This window comes from Ascaphus truei, assembly GCF_040206685.1.
Source record: "Ascaphus truei isolate aAscTru1 chromosome 20 unlocalized genomic scaffold, aAscTru1.hap1 SUPER_20_unloc_1, whole genome shotgun sequence".
Classification (NCBI taxonomy): Eukaryota; Metazoa; Chordata; class Amphibia; order Anura; family Ascaphidae; genus Ascaphus; species Ascaphus truei.
The window spans coordinates 330,983-353,437 of NW_027453857.1; the positions used below are offsets into that span (position 1 = coordinate 330,983).

Below are 22,455 nucleotides of genomic sequence, written 5' to 3' on the forward strand. Positions count from 1 at the left end.
TAGGACTTACAGGGGTTGTTATTATACAGTATATATATATATACAGTATACAGTATACAGTATATACTGCATTACAATTCATTATAGGGGACGGCTTCACAGAGAACAGCTTGCAAGCGCCACCATGTGTATTTAGACAGCATTGCAGTATTGCAGCCAGCCGGAATAAAAAGCTTAAATTCCTGTCGAAAAATAACGCAATGCACTCTGGCAGAAAACTATCAGAAACCTGAATACACCCGAGTATACCCGAATTCACGGGACTAGCCGTGCTTGAATAAAGTGTGTCGCCAGTGTACACTACATATTCAGATCTACATGTGATTCTATTTTTGATTTTTATGATCCTCCCGCTTTGGGGGTGACTGAATTGACTACCGGTAGTCAGACTGTTACAGACCGAGCAGCTCATGCATCTAAAGTTACCCGGTCTGCCACCCTCCAGAAAATGAGGAGTTCTGTAGTTACCCTCATTTTCTGCATGTATCAGGCTATCCGCCAGATTTCTCCCTCTTTTGAATGCCACCATTGGTGGTACACAGCAACTTTCAGATAATATATCATCATTTTGCAGAATATGCCAGTGTTTAAGAATGGTAGATTTAATAAAACCACCAGCTTGACTGTATATAGTGGTAAATACAAGCCCGTCCTCCTTCTTATTTTTGGTAGCACTTACCTCTTTATCCAGTGCCCCGTCTAACACAGTAGGAGGATATACGCAGGAAGATATCCCCTAGCCACGAATCTACCACGTAGTTCTCCAATAGCTGGTTCAATATGATCCTACCTGCTCGTGATTTTGCAGACCTGGACTTTCTGTGAAAAAGGTAATGCATCAATAAGAGAAGGAGGATGATGGCTATCTGCCCTTAAAATTGCATTTCTGTCTGTATCCTTTCTAAAAAGATCAGTATGTAACTCCCCATTAGTCTGAGTAATGAGGACATCTAAAAAAGAGAGTTGCTGTGTACTCCATGTATTAGTGAGGAGGACCGGTGAATGGAGACCATTAAGATACTCAAAAAAAGATAACAGCTGATCCTCCGTACCTGTCCATATGAAAAACATCATCAATATATCTGTAATAGCTTTTAATATGCACTAAAAAGTCTGATTTGTAGATGTACTGCTCTTCGAAATGTGTCATGTATATGTTGGCGTAAGCAGGGGCCATATTACTGCCCATTGCTGTCCCCTTAATCTGCAGGAAGAAATCACTCTCAAATCTAAAATAATTTTTATAGAGAATGAAATGTAAAATGAGCATAATGTATTCAATTGGAACAGTGTCACTATAATGGCGAATGAGGGTGGCCTTGATTATCTCAAGACCTTCAACATGGGAGATTATTGTATAAAGGCTAGACACATCTAAACTAACCAGAATATGATTAGTCCCATCACCAGGTGAGTTTTTTTAATTTGTCAAGGAAATCAAACGTGTCTTTGATGTATGAGTTGGCTGTCTGTTCTATAGGTTGTAGAAATGTGTCTACAAATTTTGCAAGGGGTTGATTTAATGAATTAATAGCAGCTATAATAGGCCGCCCCGGGGGATTGTTTAAATTCTTGTGTATTTTGGGCAAGGTATAGAAAATAGGGCATTTAGGATGCAACATAGTTAGAAACTCAGATTCAGGCTCTGTTATCCACCGGTTATTAACCCCCATTTGGATAATTTCCTTAATTTCTCTCGCATAGTTAAAGGTAGGGTCCCTATCCAATTTAATGTAGCAGTTAATGTCACTCAGTTGTCTGATGGTTTCAGCCTTATAATCTGAGTAATTCTGCACTACTAGGGCACCCCCCTTGTCCGCACGCTTAATAATAATCTCATTATTATTAGTCAACATTTTTAATGCTTCCTTTTCCTGAACAGACATATTGTATGTAGCCCTATGTTTGTTTTTTTTGTACCTTGCAATGTCCCCCTTAACCAGTCGTATATATGTGCTGACTGATTGATTTTTAAATGGCGGGACAAAAGTGGATTTGAGCTTGCACATTTTGGTACCTTGATAAGAAGCCGAATTATCTGTCCCTTGCTGGTCAGTGGCCAAATTAACTGTCCCTTGTTGTTCATAGGAGGATTACCTGTCCCTGGTTGGATATTGGAATGCACCGATTCTGTAGACCTGTTAGAAAAAAATGATTTAAGGTTTAATACACGTTCGAATTTAAATAGGTCAACCTCCAAATCAAAATCATTAAACAATGTAGTAGGTACATATGAGGGCCCCCTAGCTAAGACAGACATTTCACATTGATTAAGAGTGTAATCAGACAGATTAACAACCAAGGTGTCCATACTCCTTTCTGCTCCGTTGTACGTAGGGGATAGGGTGATCTTCCCTTCCCCCTGGCCCCCGCATCTAATTTTCCTTTTCCTTTCTCCTTGTCCTTGGATTGGCCTAAAAAAGGGGCCGGACTTTGGCCTCTCTGACGTTCTGTTGAGGAATGGGCTTCAGAGTCACTGGTGTGGACTTCTTGGACTCCCTGGGGTGCTCTCCCTCTTTGGTTCTTGCGTTGTTTGGGGTCTTGCTTCAGCCATGGGTAAACTCTTCCATCTTTATAGTCATTAACAACTTTTTTGAATTTCAACTTCTTAAAGTGAATAAGATCACTTTTAATTTTTTTTCCAGCTTGGTCGTAAGACTATCCAATGATTGTACAACGTCCGTACCAGGGCTAGACTGTTCAATGAGGATTTCCACTTTGAGTATATCCTTCCTTGTGTGGCTAAGTTGTTCCCCCACCTCCTCAATAACCAAAATATTAAAGTCCAAAGAGGCCCTATTAAAGCTGCAGTTCAGTCTTTTTTTTTTTTAATTTATTTTTTTACTTCAATAGTTTCATGTGGGCAATCTCTAATTACCTAAAGAACTGTATAGCTGCAGGTCAATTCGTTCTCCATGTATTGATAGGCGAAATTTGGTGACATAATTAGTGAAGGGATCTGTTTTTCTTCTGCTTCTGTCTCTCAGTGGAAGCTCATGAATATTCATGAGCACTCCTACATTGACATTTGCTAGAGGGAGGGCAGGGCTGACAAAGGGGTGTGCCAGGGCTTGTGACAGGACATGAAGGGGCAGTGCCTTAGCAAATGGCTGTTAAAATAGAATACAAGAAAATTGGTCTTTCAAAGTTGTTTTTTTAAAAACAGAAAATGCTAAAAGTATTTTTTCTTACTACAGAACTGATTTATTAAAAAATACACACATGCAGGATATTGACTGAACTGCAGCTTTAAAGCATTGTCCTGCATACAGATCAGAGGCGAAGAATGGATATGGATACCCGATGTGAAGCTGGAAATAAGACCGAGAACAATACCGAAAAGACCGTTTCGAGTGAAGAAGGTGAGTGATGAAATAGCCGTCACTGTGTAACTCTTCCAATTACCTGCAACTTCATGCAAATGTAGCGGTCATGTAAAATGGCTACAGTCATCTCTCCTGCTGACAGTAAGGCCTGGTAAGTTGTGGGCATGCCAGCAGTAATTATGGAGGTTTGCCCTCACACCCTGGTGAGGCGCCCTATGTATGGATGGGAGTGGTCATGAACTCTGACTCCATGGTTAGTGATGTCAGAGTTATGCCAGCTCCCAGAGTACATAAGGCACAGCACTGATCAAAAGTTAGTTGTTGCTGAGGAGTTCCTGTTGCTGTGCTGTTGTAGTCAGTAAGAGGCAGATGGAGGTCTGCAACATTGTTGTAGTAGTCTGAATGCAGAGCTGTGAGTCTGGCAGCACAAAAAAAGCAGACAGAGACAAGCTGCCTGGGAGAACTGTGACCAGGGACCTGGCACATGGCCGAGATCCCTGCGGGGATAGGGAACACACCTATTAAGGGAAGGCGTACCTTTCGGAAGGAAGCAGCTGGAAGATGGAGGGCTAAGTACACCCCATTGTGGAGGGCAGCTAGCCCACCTCAAGCAATATAGATGCTCTTAATCACAAACCCTCTCGTGTACATGTGTGGAGTGAATGTACAGAGAGGAGCACCACAGAGGAGTTCCTCGCCAGGACCATCCCCAAGTGACCGAAGGGACCCTGATGAGGTGGAGGCGCTGCACTGGAACTAGGTGAGACTCAGCACACTACCTCAGCTGCCTGTCTGGATGGGTACTCCCCACACACCATCATGCTGGAGACTCAGGAGTCCTGTAGCCAACAGGTGCACCACCAGACACTATCACACTGTAATGGGGACCGGTTAGACCACAGGGGCCAATGTGAGATTGGGTGGGTCAGGCCGGGCCAGAAATACCGTTACATTTGGAGGCGAGCTGCTGAGATCAGATCTGTCAACAGGACAGGCTCTAGCTAGGCACACTGGGAAACAGGGAGAGCGTTTGCTGCCACTCTGTGCTGCGTAGGGACGGACCTAGGGGTGGTCAGGGGCTGGCAGGGTATTGTCAGTTCGCAGGGACGACCTAGGGGCCTGAAAGGAGTAAGGGGTTTGGAGCCGGGCTATAGCTGACCGAGTCACTTTGAGGTAGTGCTAGTTGGTAGGACGCCAGAAGGGATAGCCTGTTAACGTGTTCAGGAATCCTGGAGAGGGTCTGCGCTAGGCTGACCAAGAGAGGTAGACGCCCCAAGTACTGCATGGCAGAGCCAGAGTACTCTAGCCCATTCCAGACACTTACCATAGGGATCACAGACTGGGAGGAAGGAGTTACAGCAGACACTGAGAGAGTGAGCCTAGCCTGAGGTAGTGCAACATGAGTCCAGCCTAGATCAGGTACACATGTGGTGGTGCATCTGAGCAATCTTTATTGTACTGGTGTGGTGGCTGCCCCGCAGAGCGGAGTCCCATGTACGATAATTGGTACGAGAGTGTGACAACCCAAGGAATGGAGGATCCGCGTGGTGTGGAGAGCCCAAAATGGCGGACGAAGGCTAATGGAGAGAGCGCACATGGTGTGTGTGCGGGTAAAGAGGACATGGAACAATTGATGAGGCGGTACTACAGTCTTCGTCAGAAAGACGGAGAGGAGCTATCTGAGTTCCTCCTGCGGATTGGTGCAGTCTTGTGGGAGATGCGGAGAAGGGATCGTATCACGGCCACCGAAGTGGATATGTACTGTTGTGATCAATTTCTGAGAGGAGCGATGCCTGACCATCCTGTTGTGGTCATGATGAGGTGCTCTTGGATGCGGGGTGACCCCCTTTCCTGGAAGTGGCTAGTGGAGGAGATAGGGAAACACGAAGTTACAGCTGCTGCTAATATGGATAGCAGAGCGACCCAAAATGGCGGTTCCCGCTTCCCTGGGAGACCGCGTGGGCCAGTTGCAGAAAATTCTGCAAATGCTAAAATTGCAGAAAGTTGGCCGGGATTGGCGCCAAAGAGAAAACCACACCCTGCGGGGAGGTATGGCGCGAAAGCTGTAGCCGCGCCCTCAGAGACTGTGACGGACTTAGAGCCAACTAGGGGCCATAACGTGAAAGAGTGTGCCGCCCCTCCTTTAAATTCCACCAGGGGGAGCGAGAGTTTTGAGCAGTCATCAGCCATTTCTGTTCACCAGGAGGAGGAGCCGGCACTCTATATCAATATGAGTCCTGCTGAAGTTCAGGCTGTCTTCAGGGAGAAGTTACTTAGTGCCTCCCATTACCAAAACCCAGCTGTGGTGATGCCCCAGCCGGCGGACCACACCAGTGAAGCTGGAGATAAGGAATCACCTGCCCCGTTATCTGTGGAACAGGAGAGACCACTGTGCAAAGTGTCTCCCGTAACCAGCACAACAAAGAGCGAGATGGACATTGGGGTATATCCCTACTCATTGCCAGGATGCTCCCTGGTAGTCAAGGCGGGGGCGGACACAGCCATGCTGACGGCGGAAGCCCCGCGTGCGGCCTGCACCGAACCAGTTGATCCCGGAGAATGGGGATCGCTCCTAATGATCAGAATGGAGCCTGAAGAGAGAGGGGTCTACAACCGCTGTGAGAACCCGGAACCTCACCGTCGGTCCCCTGCGGGAGTGCCACTCCCCGAGTCGGAGTTCGGCTCCTCGGAAGAGGAACAAGCGACCCTAACGACGGTGGTGATGCGCCTACCGGCGGACCACTACAGCGGTGCGGGAAAAGAACCGGCACTTACCTGTGTCGCGGCGGAGCGGAGTCTCGTGTCGCCGGTGCAGAGACAACCGGAGCGGCGGAGTCCCACGGCCGTGGTGACTTACAGCGCGGAAGGAGGAGAAGATTCCATCCCGAGCCGACGGAGCGGTGAGATACATCCTTACCCTCCCCAGGCGCCGGTGGTGGCAACGGCGGAGGAAGGCCTAGCCCAGGCCGGAGCAGAGCGAAGAGCAGAACCCTCACTTCCGGCGGCGGATGTCGTTGTGGAGGAAGAGATCCCGCTTGGGGATCCATCGCAAGATGGCGGAGTATCCGGTTCCGGTGATGACGTCACTTCCGGCGGAGGTAGCGGAACGACCAGAGAGAGAACCACAACGCCTCGGCGATCGGTCAGTGCTTCCCGATCACCTGTGTCAACACAGAGCTGGCAGGCTGCGAGGAGAGCTGAGACGGGTGAGGCCCAACCAGCGGCAATTCCGCACAATGATACGGGTCTATCCGAAGGCAGAGAGCGGGTCGGAACCCCGCGGATGCCCATTACCTGTCCCTACGCCCAAACCCATGCCCTAGATAAAGCCCCTGTCCCAGTCACCTTTTCCCGTGGGTCCACGTCCAGTTTGGGAATGTCGGGAGGGTCCCAGGGAACCGGTGAGGAACGGACTGGGGAGAGACTGAACAGTTACGCTTCAGAGGGGGGTTCCAGGGGTGGAAGGCAACTGGGTATGGCATCGATGGCCCGGTGGGTGCCTAATGTAACCGATTCGGCAGAGGAAAAGGTACCGGGATCATACCTATGGTCCAAGCCTCGCTCGGAAAGAACCGCGGGGATATCTTCTTGGGGGAATACAGAGGAGGGGGACTCACTAGAGCCTATGGGGTCTGGGATATTATCTGACCCCGTGGACACAGACGAGCCCCTGTCATGGGTGTTGCCAGGGAGGGCAGGGAACGCAGAGCTGACTAGGAGCAGCCGGGCCGAGAGGGCTATTATAGCCAAGTACAAAGCGCCCCACGGGTTGGAGTACCTGTATGTCCCTGAACTCCTTATGGAGGGAGAAATTGAGTTTAAGATGGGTTCCACTGGTGAGGATAGGGGATATGGCACTGATGAGGAGGAAGGATCAGGGGAAGAAGATTGGGATCCTGGCGGATTAGATGAGAAGTGTCACCCAGAGGGTTACAGCATGGCTGCTTTAAGCCCAGTGGACCATGCTGTGCGCAAGCCACCGTAAGAGGGTATGGTAGTACCAGTAATGGATACTCCATCAGGGAGTAATCCGGGTTGTTATCATCCAAAGTTAGGATGTATCTGTTACTATGTGTGATGAAGTTATGTACTGTAATGTTGTGACTAATTATGTGTGTTCCATTTTACAGTGCTTCCGGAAAAAGGTACTTCAAATTTAGGTCCCAGCCGGGGTCGGTGGGATTCACCAGGGGGAGAATGTAGCGGTCATGTAAAATGGCTACAGTCATCTCTCCTGCTGACAGTAAGGCCTGGTAAGTTGTGGGCATGCCAGCAGTAATTATGGAGGTTTGCCCTCACAACCCGGTGAGGCGCCCTATGTATGGATGGGAGTGGTCATGAACTCTGACTCCATGGTTAGTGATGTCAGAGTTATGCCAGCTCCCAGAGTACATAAGGCACAGCACTGATCAAAAGTTAGTTGTTGCTGAGGAGTTCCTGTTGCTGTGCTGTTGTAGTCAGTAAGAGGCAGATGGAGGTCTGCAACATTGTTGCAGTAGTCTGAATGCAGAGCTGTGAGTCTGGCAGCACAAAAAAAGCAGACAGAGACAAGCTGCCTGGGAGAACTGTGACCAGGGACCTGGCACAGGGCCGAGATCCCTGCGGGGATAGGGAACCCACCTATTAAGGGAAGGCGTACCTTTCGGAGGGAAGCAGCTGGAAGATGGAGGGCTAAGTACACCCCATTGTGGAGGGCAGCTAGCCCACCTCAAGCAATAAAGATGCTCTTAATCACAAACCCTCTCGTGTACATGTGTGGAGTGAATGTACAGAGAGGAGCACCACAGAGGAGTTCCTCGCCAGGACCATTCCCAAGTGACCGAAGGGACCCTGATGAGGTGGAGGCGCTGCACTGGAACTAGGTGAGACTCAGCACACTACCTCAGCTGCCTGTCTGGATGGGTCCTCCCCACACACCATCATGCGGGAGACTCAGGAGTCCTGTAGCCAACAGGTGCACCACCAGACACTATCACACTGTAATGTGGACCGGTTAGACCACAGTGGCCAATGTGAGATTGGGTGGGTCAGGCTGGGCCAGAAATACCGTTACACAAATGTAAGGTTAAAAACTGTTTCTGCCAGCTCTGTTCTTTTCAGGGACTGAACAGGTTAAAATAAATATGTGTCAAGCTTTGTTCTCTCAGAGACCAAATTGTAAAAGTATACTAGCTGTGGACCAGCTGTCCCAGGATATCTATTACATAAGAAATAAGATTATAAGAAACAAGACCACTAGTCTTGTTTCTGACCCCATTAGTAGTTATTGACCTTTGATCCCTATTTCTACTAATTTAGGCCAGATGGTATATGTCATTTTAGATGTATGATCTATACATGGGAACTGAATTTGTAACAGATGTATGAAATTGACACACAATGTATTGTCCTTGCCTTTTGTATAAATATTCCTCTGTTAGCATATTAAAACAGAAACGAGAAATCAACCACCTTGTGTGCATTGAATCTTTGCTTCTCCGAGCTCGACCATCATATCTGAGACCAGAAGCATATAGCAGCTGCGTGATGAATCTCCCCGGGTCGAGTAGAAGAAGTTGCCTGCTCTAAGGTCTGGTCAGGCAGACTGGACCTAACAACAAAGAAATAGCAACGCTTGTTTTTAACGTGTTAGCGCCTAGGGGGAATTCAACTGCTGAGAGGTTAAGGGAGTTACTAACCCAAACTCAGCGACGTTTCTGTGTCTCTGTGATAACTCCCCCAGGACATGCCTGGAAACCAGAAGTAACTCAATCTATTTTTGATAAATAGAAACTTGACCTCGGAGACTGTGAGACCCCCTCTCCTTCCCCCCCTTCCCTTGGCTTCCCAAACCCCACCATAACCAATACATAAATAACCACAAACACGAGGTCTGGCGGCCGTTGCTTTTTAGTAAAACTTCAATTAACCTAATTAGTGCCAACCCCCTGCCAGAGTGCTCGCTCATTGGGTAAAGGCCAAAGATACCCGATCCAATGGCCCGTAACTCCCCCCTAGCCGGGCCCCGCCTTTCTGGCGAGAATGGGCCCAGGAACGCACATGTAAATGAGCCGCGCCCTCTCGCCACTCCCAGCCACCTTTAATTTTATTTCTGTTTTTCATTTTCATTGTTTATTTATTCTTTTTTTTCTTTTAAACACATACAACCAACATATTTACCAGTATTCACAATAAAGGGCAGGGTGGGCGGGACTAGCATGGCAGGGCGTAGACTGACCCCGCGCCTCTGTCTAATTCTAACCTCCCTGGCCCTTCCCCCGGCTGTGTCACGTCACTGCCAGAGGGGGGGGGGGGAAAGGCCAGGGGGGACGTAGTCCACACTCACAGGTAAGGGAGAGCCTAGTCCCTCTGGTCATAGCGCCCGGTCCCCGACGGCTCAAGGCTACTTTTCTGGGTTATTTTGAAACGAGCTACACTGGGGAATATTTAGGGGTCTCACCAAACAAAGAGAGAACATTTAGGGGTCTCTCCAGACACAGAGAACCCCACACACTTAGATCTGAGGTTTGTGCCCCTATTAGGCCTGGGCCTATTAGTAAGTTCAAGCTCGCTGAGGTGGGCTGAGCCGCGCTGAGCAGATGCACAAACCCCCTGCGGCTATAGTTTCCCCCTCCGCATGCGTGCTCATGCGTGCAGAGGCTCAGAAACTTTGCCGAGACAGGCAAGTTTCAAATTTGCCGCTCGGGGAAGCGAAGAAGCGGTCACGTGACCGCTCCCATCCAATGGGAGCGGGGACTAGCCCCGCTTCCCGCTCCGCCTCCTGACACGCCTCCGCTCTGCCTCCACCCCGCCCCCAGAGCGCGCTCACTGCCTCGCCTGCAAGGACAGAAAAAAACACAATTTTCAGCAGGCGAGGCAGAGCAGGAGCGCGGCTCAGCGTGGCTGAACCCTCTATGTCCCAGGCCTTACATGGGGGGGGGGAGAGAAATACATAGAAACAAAAATAAGGAGGGACAGAGATAAATAAAAGAGATAAGATTAAAGGGGAGAGAGAAACTGACAGGAGAGGGAAAGGAAAGGCAGAGAGTAGGGAGACTTCTCACACAAGGTGATGAAACAGCTGTGACACATGGACACCTTCTCTGGGAAACCTTCCACTACCCATGTGACATTACACCTCCACCGTAGGGGGTCCTGCGTCTGGGGAGGGTGTGTGTAAAGGATCCTGGGGAGGGACGTATAACGGAGTTCTGGGGAGGGGTATATAATGGGTACTGGGCCTGGGGAGGGGCGTATAACAGGGTACTGGGCCTTGGGAGGGTTGTAAAACTGGGTACTGTGCCTGGGGAGATGGGTATAACGGGTATTTGCCCCGTGGAGGGCGGTATAATGTGGTATTGGGGAGGGGGTATAGGTGGCACAGGAGCTCTTGCGATACAGAGTATTACTGTCCCTGGTTATAAACACTTCATGTCTCCTGCAGGTCAGGACACGCACGAAGGTGGAGCCCTTCGTGCCACCAGACGACGAGGCGGGCTACGAGGTGGACGATGAGGCATACGACAAAGCGGGCGTCAAGTGGTGCGAAGAGGTGGGCTACAAGGCGGCCGATGAGGCAGACGACGAAGCGGATGTCAAGTCTGGTGACGATGTGGGCCATGGCGAAAGAGAATACGAGAGGTGTGGACGGATCTGCTGCTTCACCTTTTTTAGGCGGAGGAGAAGCCAGGAGCAGGTAGCAGAGGAGCCAGGGCGTAGATACAGGGGTTTTCTAGGGGCCCTGAGAAGTTGGTTTGACCGCAGGAGAGGCAGATAAGATCAGGAAGGCTGTGGGAGGGGCAGGTACTAGAGGGAGATAGGGATATTGGGCGTGAGAGGGTGAGAGAGAACAAGGAGCAGGGCCGGAGCACGGGTTTCATGCGCCCGAGGCGAAACTTAAAATTTGTGCCCCAGTTGTATAAAAAATAATAAGATAAATAAAAAATAATAAAATAAACAGTGGCGTAGCTATCGGGGCTGCAGGGGGTGCGACCGCACCCCAGCGCGACGCAAAATAAAAATAAAAGGGCGCCAAAATACTGGATAAAAAAAATAAAAATAATTTTCAAAAAAAAAAGATAAATAAATTAGAAATAATAAGAGGAAAAAATAATAATGATTATTAATGCGCCCCTAGGAGCTCTGCGCGCTAGGCGACCGCCTAATGGACGGCCGGCCCTGCGAGGTATGCGGGAGGAAAAGGGGTGAATGGGATAGATATGCAGGGGGATGGGGGGCAGATGAGTTATACACAGGGGCACAAGGGCCCCATCACCCGCATCTCTATATACCGAGTGTGCCCCTGTGTATAACAACACTGATCTGTGCTGCTCCATCTGATCTCACTGCGCAGTGATCCAGGGACCACCCGATCGCCATTTAATGGGGTCAGGAAGGAATTTTTTCCCCCATTGCACAGCAGGGGTTATGTTTCGCCTTCCTCTGGATCACAGCAACAAACTGCCCTTTGTGCATGAATTATCAGTGAGATCTTTATACACCCTGCATTGGTCTTCACCCCTTCGCTGCCGCAGGGGCCTGCAATGCATTGCTCTGCGTGTTACTATATCGCTCTGCAATGTGCTGCAGGCCCCTCCCAGCAAAGAGATTAATAATTTAAATAAAATACTCTCTTTAATCAAACCTATGTGTAGTGTCTTTTCTATCCGTTTTATCTATTGCTAACAGCTCAGTGATTCTTCCCCAGGACGCTGCACTAGTGTCACGCTGCCAAGCCCGGGTGTGAAGAAGATTTATAGGGTCACATATACACTTCTTCCAAAACACAAGTGCAAGATCTGTCATATCTTTAATTACACAAAACGGTATCTAAAAAGGTAAAAATAACATACAGGGGATTCTGCTACAAATATCTCTTTAATCACAAACCAATTTGCAAATCATTCAGATTAGAGTCAAGCGAAAGCAAGGGTTAAGTATCTCATGTACAGTATATGCAGTGTAGGCTGTTCTGCAGCATTACATGCAGGGGGCAAAGGTTAGGAGATATAAGTAATGCTGATCTCAGAGCTGACCGGCTGACCTGCTCTACTGGCTGACCGGCTGACCTGCTCTACAGGCTGACCTGCTCTACTGGCTGACTGGCTGACCTGCTCTACTGGCTGACCGACTGACCTGCTCTACCGGCTGACTGGCTTCCCTTCTTTCAGCTAAATGACCTGAATTGTGGCCCCTGTATCTCCCAATTAAAGCTGCAGTTCAGGCAATATCCTGCATGTGTGGTTTTTTTAATAAATCAGTTCTGTATTAAGAAAAAATACTTTTAGCATTTTCTGTTTTTAAAAAAACAACTTTGAAAGACCAATTTTCTTGTATTCTATTTTAACAGCCATTTGCTAAGGCACTGCCCCTTCATGTCCTGTCACAAGCCCTGGCACACCCCTTTGTCAGCCCTGCCCTCCCTCTAGCACATGTCAGTGCAGGAGTGCTCATGAATATTCATGAGCTTCCACTGAGTGACAGAAGCAGAAGAAAAACAGATCCCTTCACTAATTATGTCACCAAATTTCGCCTATCAATACATGGAGAACGAATTGACCTGCAGCTATACAGTTCTTTAGGTAATTAGAGATTGCCCAGATGAAACTATTGAAGTAAAAAAATAAATAAAAGTAAAAAAAAAAGACTGAACTGCAGCTTTAAACGTTTTATTGGCGTATTCTTGTTTGACTCGTTCTATTCAGACATTTTCTATACACTACCGACACACTTTATTAAAGTGTGGCCGGTTCCGCAAGCCGGGAGATTTCCCGGCTTGCTAGTGGCCGCCCCTCGGCGTGCGCGCGTCATAGACGCGCGGTCACGCGTCTTCGGGAGCCAGCGCCCCCTGCACGCGCGTCCAGGGCTCCCCGAGGGAGCCTTGGTGTCCCGCGATGTGCGGGACGGCGGCAGGGGGTTCCGGGGGACCCGGCGGACCCGGCAGCGGTAGGAAGAGCGCCCCGATCGGAGGACGCTCTTCCGCTGCTTCCGCGCGCGCCCGTCACACTCGGGCGCGCGCCAAGCCACTGCTGCGGCTAAGAACGGGCAAATGCTCGAATAAACTTGGCCGCAGCAGTATTAGTTTTCACTTACTGATTCACACACACACACACACTGAAACACACACACACACTGATACACCCACACACACACACACACTGATACACACACACACTGATACACACACACACTGATACACACACTGAAACACACACACACACTGATACACACACACACACAGAGATACACCCCGCCTCCCCCTGCACCGCCTGCGACCGCGCAGCAACCACTGCCCGCCCCCGAGCCCATCTCCCACACCAAGGGAATGGGGGGAAGTGAGCGCCGGGGGGCAAAGCTGTGAGCGACGGGGGACAAAGCTGTGAGCGCCGGGGGGGCAAAGGTGGGAGCGCCGGGGGGGCAAAGCTGTGAGCGCTGGGGGGGCAATGGTGGGAGCGCCGGGGGGGCAAAGGTACAAGGTGGTACAAAGGTAGGCGCACCCCCGCTACCACCTCCTATTACCCCCCCTGGCTGGGACCCGGGACAGAAAGGGGACACTCACCGCGAACAGAGGAGCCGGAGCGGGAAGACACGTGTGCTCTGCACAAAGCGGAAGTCCCGCCCCCGGCTTCCTCTGACCTGCCTGCAACCAATCCCCTGCGGGCCGGCCGGCATTCTAAGTCCCGCCCCCGGCATCATCATTCATCCAATCCCATGCGGCCCGGCCGGCATTCTAAGTCCCGCCCCCGGCATTCTCCTTCATTCAGTCTCCCCGGCAGCATTCACACACACACATAGAAAATACTTACCGGCCGCCGCATTCCCCTCACCGCCGCTGCCCCGCAATACCGGGACCAGGGACAAAAACCGGGACATAATCGGGACGGAGCTAAAATCGGGACAGGGCAGAAAAAAACGGGACTGTCCCGGCAAAACCGGGACGAATGGTCACCCTACTTACAGACTATTCACTTGAGTGGACCATAAAGTGTCTTATAGAGGGAACTCTAAGGTGTCTTAAGATGCATTAAGATATATTATGTATGTAAATCTTTATTTATATAGCGCTTTATAAGAGAGGCAATACAGTACAGAGAATTATAGTACAATAAGTGCAACAAACAAAATCAGACAATAGGAAAGGAAATCCCTGGCCTGCAGAGCTTACAGTCTTAATGCTAGATCCATGGAACTCTGTTGTGTTTACGCTAATAACGGGACATTCCTGAAATTGGTACCTGACCCTGTGTGGTAGGCAGAGACACAGGGGCAGTGCCTGCCAATATCATAAAGAGCAGTGCACTTCCTATTTAGTAGAAGTGTGTGTCAGAGTTAAGAGTTCAGTCCAGAGTTAGAGTCTGCTGAGTCTGTCACCTGGCTGGCCCAGGGTGACAGAAAGAGCCTATATCAATTGGCCGTTGGAGAAGGGGAGCCATCAGCCTCTGAGTAGAGCTGATGCAACCTTAGTTAGGGAGGTGGACCAATTCCTCTCACCCTGTTTAGGGGGCGAGGGAAGAGCTAGCCCCACCCTGGGTGCCCTTGACCTGGGGTGGTGGCAGGGACACAGAGACCATCCTGAGAGAGAGCAGTCCTGTGTGGAGGAAGACACCCTGTTCCTGGTTGACAGTCTTGTTGCTGCTATTCTGCTGCTGTGAATAAAGAGCTGCGGCTGCTTTTAAAGATATACAGTGTGAGACTGGAATCTCTCATCCCCGAGGGGGGGGGGGGACTCTCTGGAAGGATTCCACCCGTATTCCTGGGGCTCAGAGATGGAGGCGCTGCACCATTACATACATAGTTACATAGTTACATAGTAGATGAGGTTGAAAAAAGACGTACGTCCATCAAGTTCAACCTATGCTAAATTCAGACAACAGATACTTTATATCAATATCTATACTTACTTATTGATCCAGAGGAAGGCAAACAAAAAACCCATTAAGGGGAAAAATTAATTCCTTCCTGACTCCAAGAATTGGCAATTGGATTAATCCCTGGATCAACATCCTTCCCATATATACTTATTTGGTATATCCCTGTATACCTTTCCCATCTAAAAAGATGTCCAACCTTTTTTTGAACAAATCTATTGTATCTGCCATCACAGTCTCCATGGGTAATGAATTCCACATTTTAACTGCCCTTACTGTAAAGAACCCTTTTCTTTGTTGCTGGTGAAATTTCCTTTCCTCCAACCTTAAGGGATGGCCCGAGTCCTTTGTACTGCCCGTGGGATGAATAGTTCTTTTGAAAGCTCCTTGTATTGTCCCTGAATATATTTGTATATAGTTATCATATCCCCTCTTAGACGCCTCTTTTCTAATGTAAATAAATCCAATATAGCTAGCCTCTCCTCATAAGTTAGAATGTCCATCCCCTTTATTAATTTGGTGGCTCTTCTCTGCACTCTCTCTAGTTCCATAATGTCTTTTCTTAGGATTGGTGCCCAAAATTGTACTCCATATTCAAGGTGTGGTCTTACTAATGCTTTGTAAAGGGGCATAATTATGTCTACTTCCCTTCCATCCATTGCCCGTTTGATGCAAGATAAGATCTTGTTTGCCTTTGCAGCTACTGCATGACATTGGGCACTATTGCTAAGCCTGCTGTCTACAAGCACTCCTAAATCCTTCTCCATCAAGGATTCCCCCAATATATCTCCATTTAATTTGTAAGTCGCCTTTTTATTCTTGCATCCCAAATGCATAACCTTACATTTATCTGTATTAAACCTCATTTGCCATTTACCTGCCCACGTTTCCAGTCTCTCCAAGTCCTTCTGAAGAGAAATTTCATCCTGCTCTGATGAGACGGAGGCATTCACTCCAGAAACCTGATCCTGTCACCCCCCATACCATCGCGGGAGACTCAGCCCCCCCTGTTGCCAGCAGGTATGCACCACACTCAGACACATAGCCAGACCCTAGTACAGAGGAGGGGGGCCCGATCTGCGATTGGCCCAGGGAAGGGGGGCTACATTGGGAATCGATGTTATTTTTCTTCATATTAATGGGTATCCTCAAAGCTAATGATATGCCAAAATGACGTCCATTAGCAAAACTACAATTGTTTCTTCACTTTTTCTGCTTGATGAATAGGGTGACCAGATTTCGAAAATGAAAAACCGGGACACCTTAAAAAATAATTTATTAAACAAATTACATCACGTGACACCCCCCGTTGCCATGACAACAAGACACTCTGATGCCCCTGCAGTGTTAGTGTGTATAGAGCTGGGGGCTTTGCTTGGGCCCTTCAACTCTTACAGCCAGGGCATTATTGGCCAGGAATGCCCAGTTCGGAGGGGATTACTACTTCAAAATGTATTTGATTCGTAACAACATCAAAAAACTCTAATACCAATAACTAACAACCACAGACAATGATAATCTAAACCATCAAATAAAATGTCTACGGCCCTTGTTCAAGCATGTTTGCGGTACTTACCAGATAAATCAGTGCCTGCAATCCACGACTGTATCCGCCTCTCCGAGCGTCTGAAAGCAATCCAGCGTTCCTGGTGTGTGGCTGAAGAGGTGAGGGACTCCCTCCTCTCAAACGGAAAAGAAGAGCAAAAAATAGAGTTGGAACATACCTATCATACAGGTGTAACCCTGGTCTCCAGCAGCTCCTTGAGACCCCCCTCCCCTGGAGCAGCTCGAGCGCGGGTGCCGAACGACCCGACGGCTGCTTCCAAGGGTGGGGGCTTGAGCAGTGAGCAGCGCGGCTTCTCCTGCCTGCGGCCGTTTGCCGGGGACGCGATCGGGCCGTTGCTAAGGCCGCGATCGCATCTCTAAGGTCCCGGCGGCCGCAGAGCAGGGCGCCGCCATTGCGGAGAGACTCGCGCATGCGCAGTGATCGCGCGAGGGCAGGAAGAGCCCCAGAGACAGGGCAGAGTCGCGCATGCGCATGGCTGGCCGGGAAGGCGCAGGAGAGGTTGAGGCGGCCATTAGTAGTTCGCGCATGCGCAGGAGAAGCGCGCACGTGGCCCCAATGGTATAGCACCCCCTGGGAACTACAATTCCCAGGAGGCATAGGGAGACAGGCACCAGGTGCCTGATAGTGGCCAATAGGGCTGGAGGAAGCTCAGCCCGGGAAAAGAGATACATTTCCCGGGCTTTGCATGAGTCACGTCAGTTGGAGCAGCGGAGCTGAAGGGGAAGGAAGGATGCAGGGAGTGAGTGCAGCTCCTGCATCCAGATAGGTACCCACACCCTCCAGGTAGGCCCCAACTCCCCACCAGGTTAGTGGGTAACTGAAAAGGGACGGCCATAGATAGGGAGGTCACCCTTAGTGTGTGTAAGATGCAGGTTTGGCAGTGCCACAGCGGGTAGTGCTGTGCGCACTGGCAAATAGACACAGAGTGTGTGCAGTGGGTTATTGCTGCGGATTCCAGGTTGCTGTGTTGAGTGTTGCATGTGACGCTGCATGTAATGAGTGCAGTGTGTGTGCAGCGTGTGTTACTGTCTGCAGGCTGATTGTGAGAGCTGTGTGTCGGCTGCAGGCGCGTTAGGATTAGTGAGTTAGCTAGTTGTTAGTGAGGCTTAGGGACTTGGGTAGCTAGGGGAGTGGGGCAGGTTATTTCTCCGCAGGCCCTAGGAGAGTTCCCCAAGTCACCTCAGGTTGCGGTACAACAGGGACAGGCCCTAGGTTAGGGTTCCTGTCAAGTTAGTGCTCTGTAAATAGATAGGGAAAGAGCGGCGGTTGCTGTTCCCGGAAAGCGGTTGGACCCACGTTGGGGTCCACAGAGACTGTGTTCCCGAGGGGACCGCCCTAGCAGTTCACAAGTGCAGGAGTTAGGTTGGAGGAGTCCTCGCCGATTGACCCTTTGAGAACAGTGTTGCAGGCCCGAGCATCGGAGTGCTCGGAAGGTACCTCTGTATTATATGTGCACCAACAGGCCTATTAATTTAGTGACTGCGCAGTCACCCACGATCTCCGTATGAGTACGGGACATTGGGTGGGGGTTACAGGACACTGGGTGGGAACACCAGACATTGGGCAGAAGGTGCCCCAGTATTGCATAAGGTTATGATGTTGTGTAATGTCTTATATGTTCATAAGTAAAGTCCTTAGTTATTATATAATCACTGTGTGTGTGGTTTCTGATTGGGTTCCTATGTAGGGTCATTCTACACTTCCATAGAATCCTACATAGGTGGAGGCGCTGAAAGAAGATTCGTTCCAGAGGATTCACCCCAGGCTCTCATTAGCGGAGGCTCAGACCTCCTGTGAGCCTGACAGGTATACGCACCACACCGGTAACACTACATGTTCTACTCACCCACACTATATATGAGATTGGGTGGGGTGGAATACCCGTTACATTTGGAGGCGCTGCTGAGATGCCACCTGGGGTGCCCTGTCCATTTTTCCAAATTGTCCCGATCCTATTTTTGTCGCCATGTTTGTGAAGTCCAGAGACGAGGTCCTTGCCTGGGCTTTGAGGCAGTATATGGAACCTGGCCAGGTAGTGGCGGTAGGAGGCATTCCCGCTCTTATACCCGCGGTTAAAGTCCGGGAGTATATGTGTAAAATTCCTGGGTGGCCGTGGGCATGTGTCTTAGAGGAGGAACAAGATCCCACGTCCACATGGAAAACCATTTTGTTTGTTGTAACTCACACTGAGGATATATGCCTGGCAGAGGCACCGTCCGCACTGTTAATGCCCGGGGGCCCCTCAGAAGGGTACCCCCTAGTCTATGCCGACCCAGCAAAATGGCGTCTCCCGCCAAATCAGGAGAGCGCACGTGTTGCTGACTGCAAGCCTGCACAGAAAGATGTCGCAACATTCTGTCCGGGTTTGGCGCGAAAGTCAGAGCCCCTCCCCTGTGATGTGAGTGACTCAGTGCAGAGCGAAAAACAATTCCTTGTAAAAAGTGCCCTTCCTTTAGACTCCACCAGGGGGAGCAAGCACGGTTATCTTCAACCTTACATGGACGCTGTGATAGACACTCTGATCTCTGAGGATGAGATGGTGCATGAGGATGAAATAGACTGTCAGGGGATACACCCTAATGTGTATGTGCCCTGGCGAGCGCCAGGAATAGATCTCCTTATGCTATTGTGCCCCTGCTTGCAAGAAGCCTATGACGAGGGAGCCGTCATGTCCCAAGTGCCACTAGACTTCAGGATCACCGAGGTAGATGGGGAGCCGTGTACACAGTGCTTTAGCCCCACCTGTGACTGTTCTAGGGGAGCACTGGCGTGGGAGCCCAGATGTGATTGTTGCGGTGCAATTTTCTTGATGCCTATTGTACCCCAGCCTACAGAACCAGCTAAGGAGCTAAGTGAACCCTTGGCGGAGAAGAGCGCGACTATAGTGGAGGTACCGGAGCACGCCAGCTTCGTACCCACAACCACTGGTTGTATTACAGAAGAATCTGGTGACTACCTTGCGGAGGATACTGTCATGATATCTTCCGGGGAAAAGGTGGAAGTCCCATCGGTGGCGATGCGCCTACCGGCGAACCACCCCAGCGGTGATGCAGAGGATACAGAGTCTGCTGTGGGTCCGTGTACCCTGGAAAAGGTGTATCCCGATGTTGCGGACCCTGCTGTGGGCCCGTGTGCCCTACTATGGTCAGTCCTAGGCTTGGGACCAGTACCTACAGATGACAAGGGTGAGTCGACTGCCACAGGGGTGTTGGGGGTGAGCCTCCAGGTGACCGCGGAGCACAATGGCTCCTTAAGTCTGGTCGCCCGGGCAAAGGGCTCCCCTCTGCATCGCGTCCTGGTGAAGGTGTCCTCATTAGAAGGTAGCTGTCCAGAGAAGAGAGTGGACCAGTGTCTACCGCCGATCCTTCCGGAAGAAGGGAAGCCCATCGTCAGCGAGCCGAGTGGTAAGGAACCCCCTTGTTCCCCACAGACTCCGATGGAGGTGGCCGTGAAGAAGGCCAAAGCTACGGTTCCTGAGCGGAGTGTGAGCCCGTGTGCTCCGACACAAGTGGTCCCAGGACTGGGATCCAACGCTCCCGAAGTTCGAGTCAGTGAGCGGACTGTCCCACAAGAATTGGGGACAGGTCCCGATACCACCAAGGTGGGAACTGACAGCGTCCCCGAGGACCTGTTGGCCACCGTGAATCACCGCAGGGGTAAGGTGTCTACTCTTTCCCCCCTGCCAGGTGGAACCGAGACATTGTCCAGTGCTCGCTTCTCAGTGGACGCCTCGCAAAACTATGGGGACAAAGACTGTGTGGAGAGAGATTCAGGGAAAGCTGCCTCTTTTAAGCCCAAAAAGGAGCGCCCCATTCCCCAGGTAGTGGACCGCGGGAAAGGTCCTGGCCTCCTGGTCTACCGCATCCCTGCCGCGGATGACCGGGTAAAGGTCTGCTTCAGAGACACTGTGCTACTCCTTCCACCAGGGGGAGGAAGTAGCGAAGAGCCCGTGACTGTCGCTTTAGAGTGTGCTCTCCAAGAAATTTTTCTGGGGGAGGCTCACAGACGCAAAAGTGAGGTACCCCCACATGATCAGTTCGGGGCGCCCCACACATGGTCTCAGCCAGTCTCGGGTATTATTGAGTGTGATGTACCATGTAATCTGAGGTGTAAAGTCGACCTGATAAGTGTAACAAATATGACATGCCGTATTTTATTGTGTAAACTTATGTCAGGGTATGGCGTTCTCCAAGCGAGGACGTTGGATTTTCCACCAGGGGGAGAGTGTAGCCAAGTCTCCCCAGCACATCCGCACCCCCCTCACCTGACTGCCGATCGCGGGGGCCGCCGCGTCCAATGGCGGCTCCGTTCGGCGATGGCAGGGGAGAGGGCGGTCAGGTCCCGGCTCGGGGGTTGCCGGGGACGCGTGCGGCCGGTTGCCAAGGCCGCACGCGCATCTCAGGGCTCCCGGCGCTCCCGGAGCCGGGCGGATAGGGCGCCGCCATTGCGCTTCAGTTTGCGCATGCGCAGTAGGTCCCCGGCGGCCCAGTTAGCTCGCGCATGCGCAGGGAGGCTGCGAGAGGCAGGGAAGAGTCGCGCGAGAGTAGAGAAGGAGCAGGAAACAGTGAGGCGGCCATTAGTAGTTTGCGCATGCGCAGGAGAAGCGCGCACGCGGCCCCAATGGTATAGCAGCCTCCTGGGAACTACAACTCCCAGGAGGCATAGGGAGATAGGCACCAGGTACCTCATAGCGGCCAATAGGGCTGGAGGATTCTCAGCCCGGGAGTATAGATACATTTCCCGGGCTTGGGTCACGTCAGTTGGAGCAGCGGAGCTGAAGGGGAAGGAAGGATGCAGGGAGTGAGTGCAGCTCCTGCATCCAGATAGGTACCCACACCCTCCAGGTAGGCCCCAACTCCCCACCAGGTTAGTGGGTAACTGAAAAGGGACGGCCCTAGATAGGGAGGTCACCCTTAGTATGTGTAAGGTGCAGGTTTGGCAGTGCCACAGCGGGGAGTGCTGTGCGCACTGGCAAATAGGCATAAAGTGCATGCCGTGGGTTATTGCTGCGGGTTCCAGGTTGCTGTGTTGAGTGTTGCATGTGACGCTGCATGTGACGCTGCATGTAATGAGTGCAGTGTGTGTGCAGTGTGTGTGCAGCGTGTGTTACTGTCTGCAGGCTGATTGTGAGAGCTGGGTGTCGGCTGCAGGCGTGTTAGTGTTAGGAGTTAGGAGTAGTTAGTGAGTTACAGATAGGACTTGGGTAGCTAGGGGAGAGGGGTAGGTTATTAACCCCGCAGGCCCTAGGAGTTTTCCCCAAGTCACCTCAGGTTGCGGTACATCAGGGACAGGCCCTAGGTTAGGGTTCCTGTCACGCTACTGCCCGTTAGAGAGATAGGGATTCAGCGGCGGTTGCTGTTCCCGGAAAGCGGTTGGACCCACGTTGGGGTCCACAGAGACTGTGTTCCCGAGGGGACCGCCCTAGCGGTCCACAAGTGCAGGAGTTCGGTTGGAGGAGTCCTCGCCGATTGACCCTTTGAGAAGAGTGTTGCAGGCCCGAGCATCGGAGTGCTCGGAAGGTACCTCTGTATTATATGTGCACCAACAGGCCTATTAATTTAGTGACTGCGCAGTCACCCACGATCTCCGTAGGAGTACGGGACATTGGGTGGGGGTTACAGGACACTGGGTGGGAACACCAGACATTGGGCAGAAGGTGCTCCAGTATTGCATAAGGTTATGATGTTGTGTAATGTCTTATATGTTCATAAGTAAA

The 22,455-nt window shown here is 50.7% G+C and overlaps 1 long non-coding RNA gene across 1 annotated transcript; it reads right to left on the reverse strand.

The window, feature by feature from the left end:
- Window positions 1–787: 787 nt before the first annotated feature.
- LOC142474692 (uncharacterized) lies at window positions 788–16,903 on the reverse strand. The gene is made up of 3 exons (XR_012790586.1): window positions 16,749–16,903; window positions 2,018–2,138; window positions 788–819 (listed from the first exon to the last, which is right to left on the reverse strand). It is a non-coding gene; the product is annotated as an uncharacterized LOC142474692 (long non-coding RNA).
- Window positions 16,904–22,455: the final 5,552 nt, after the last annotated feature.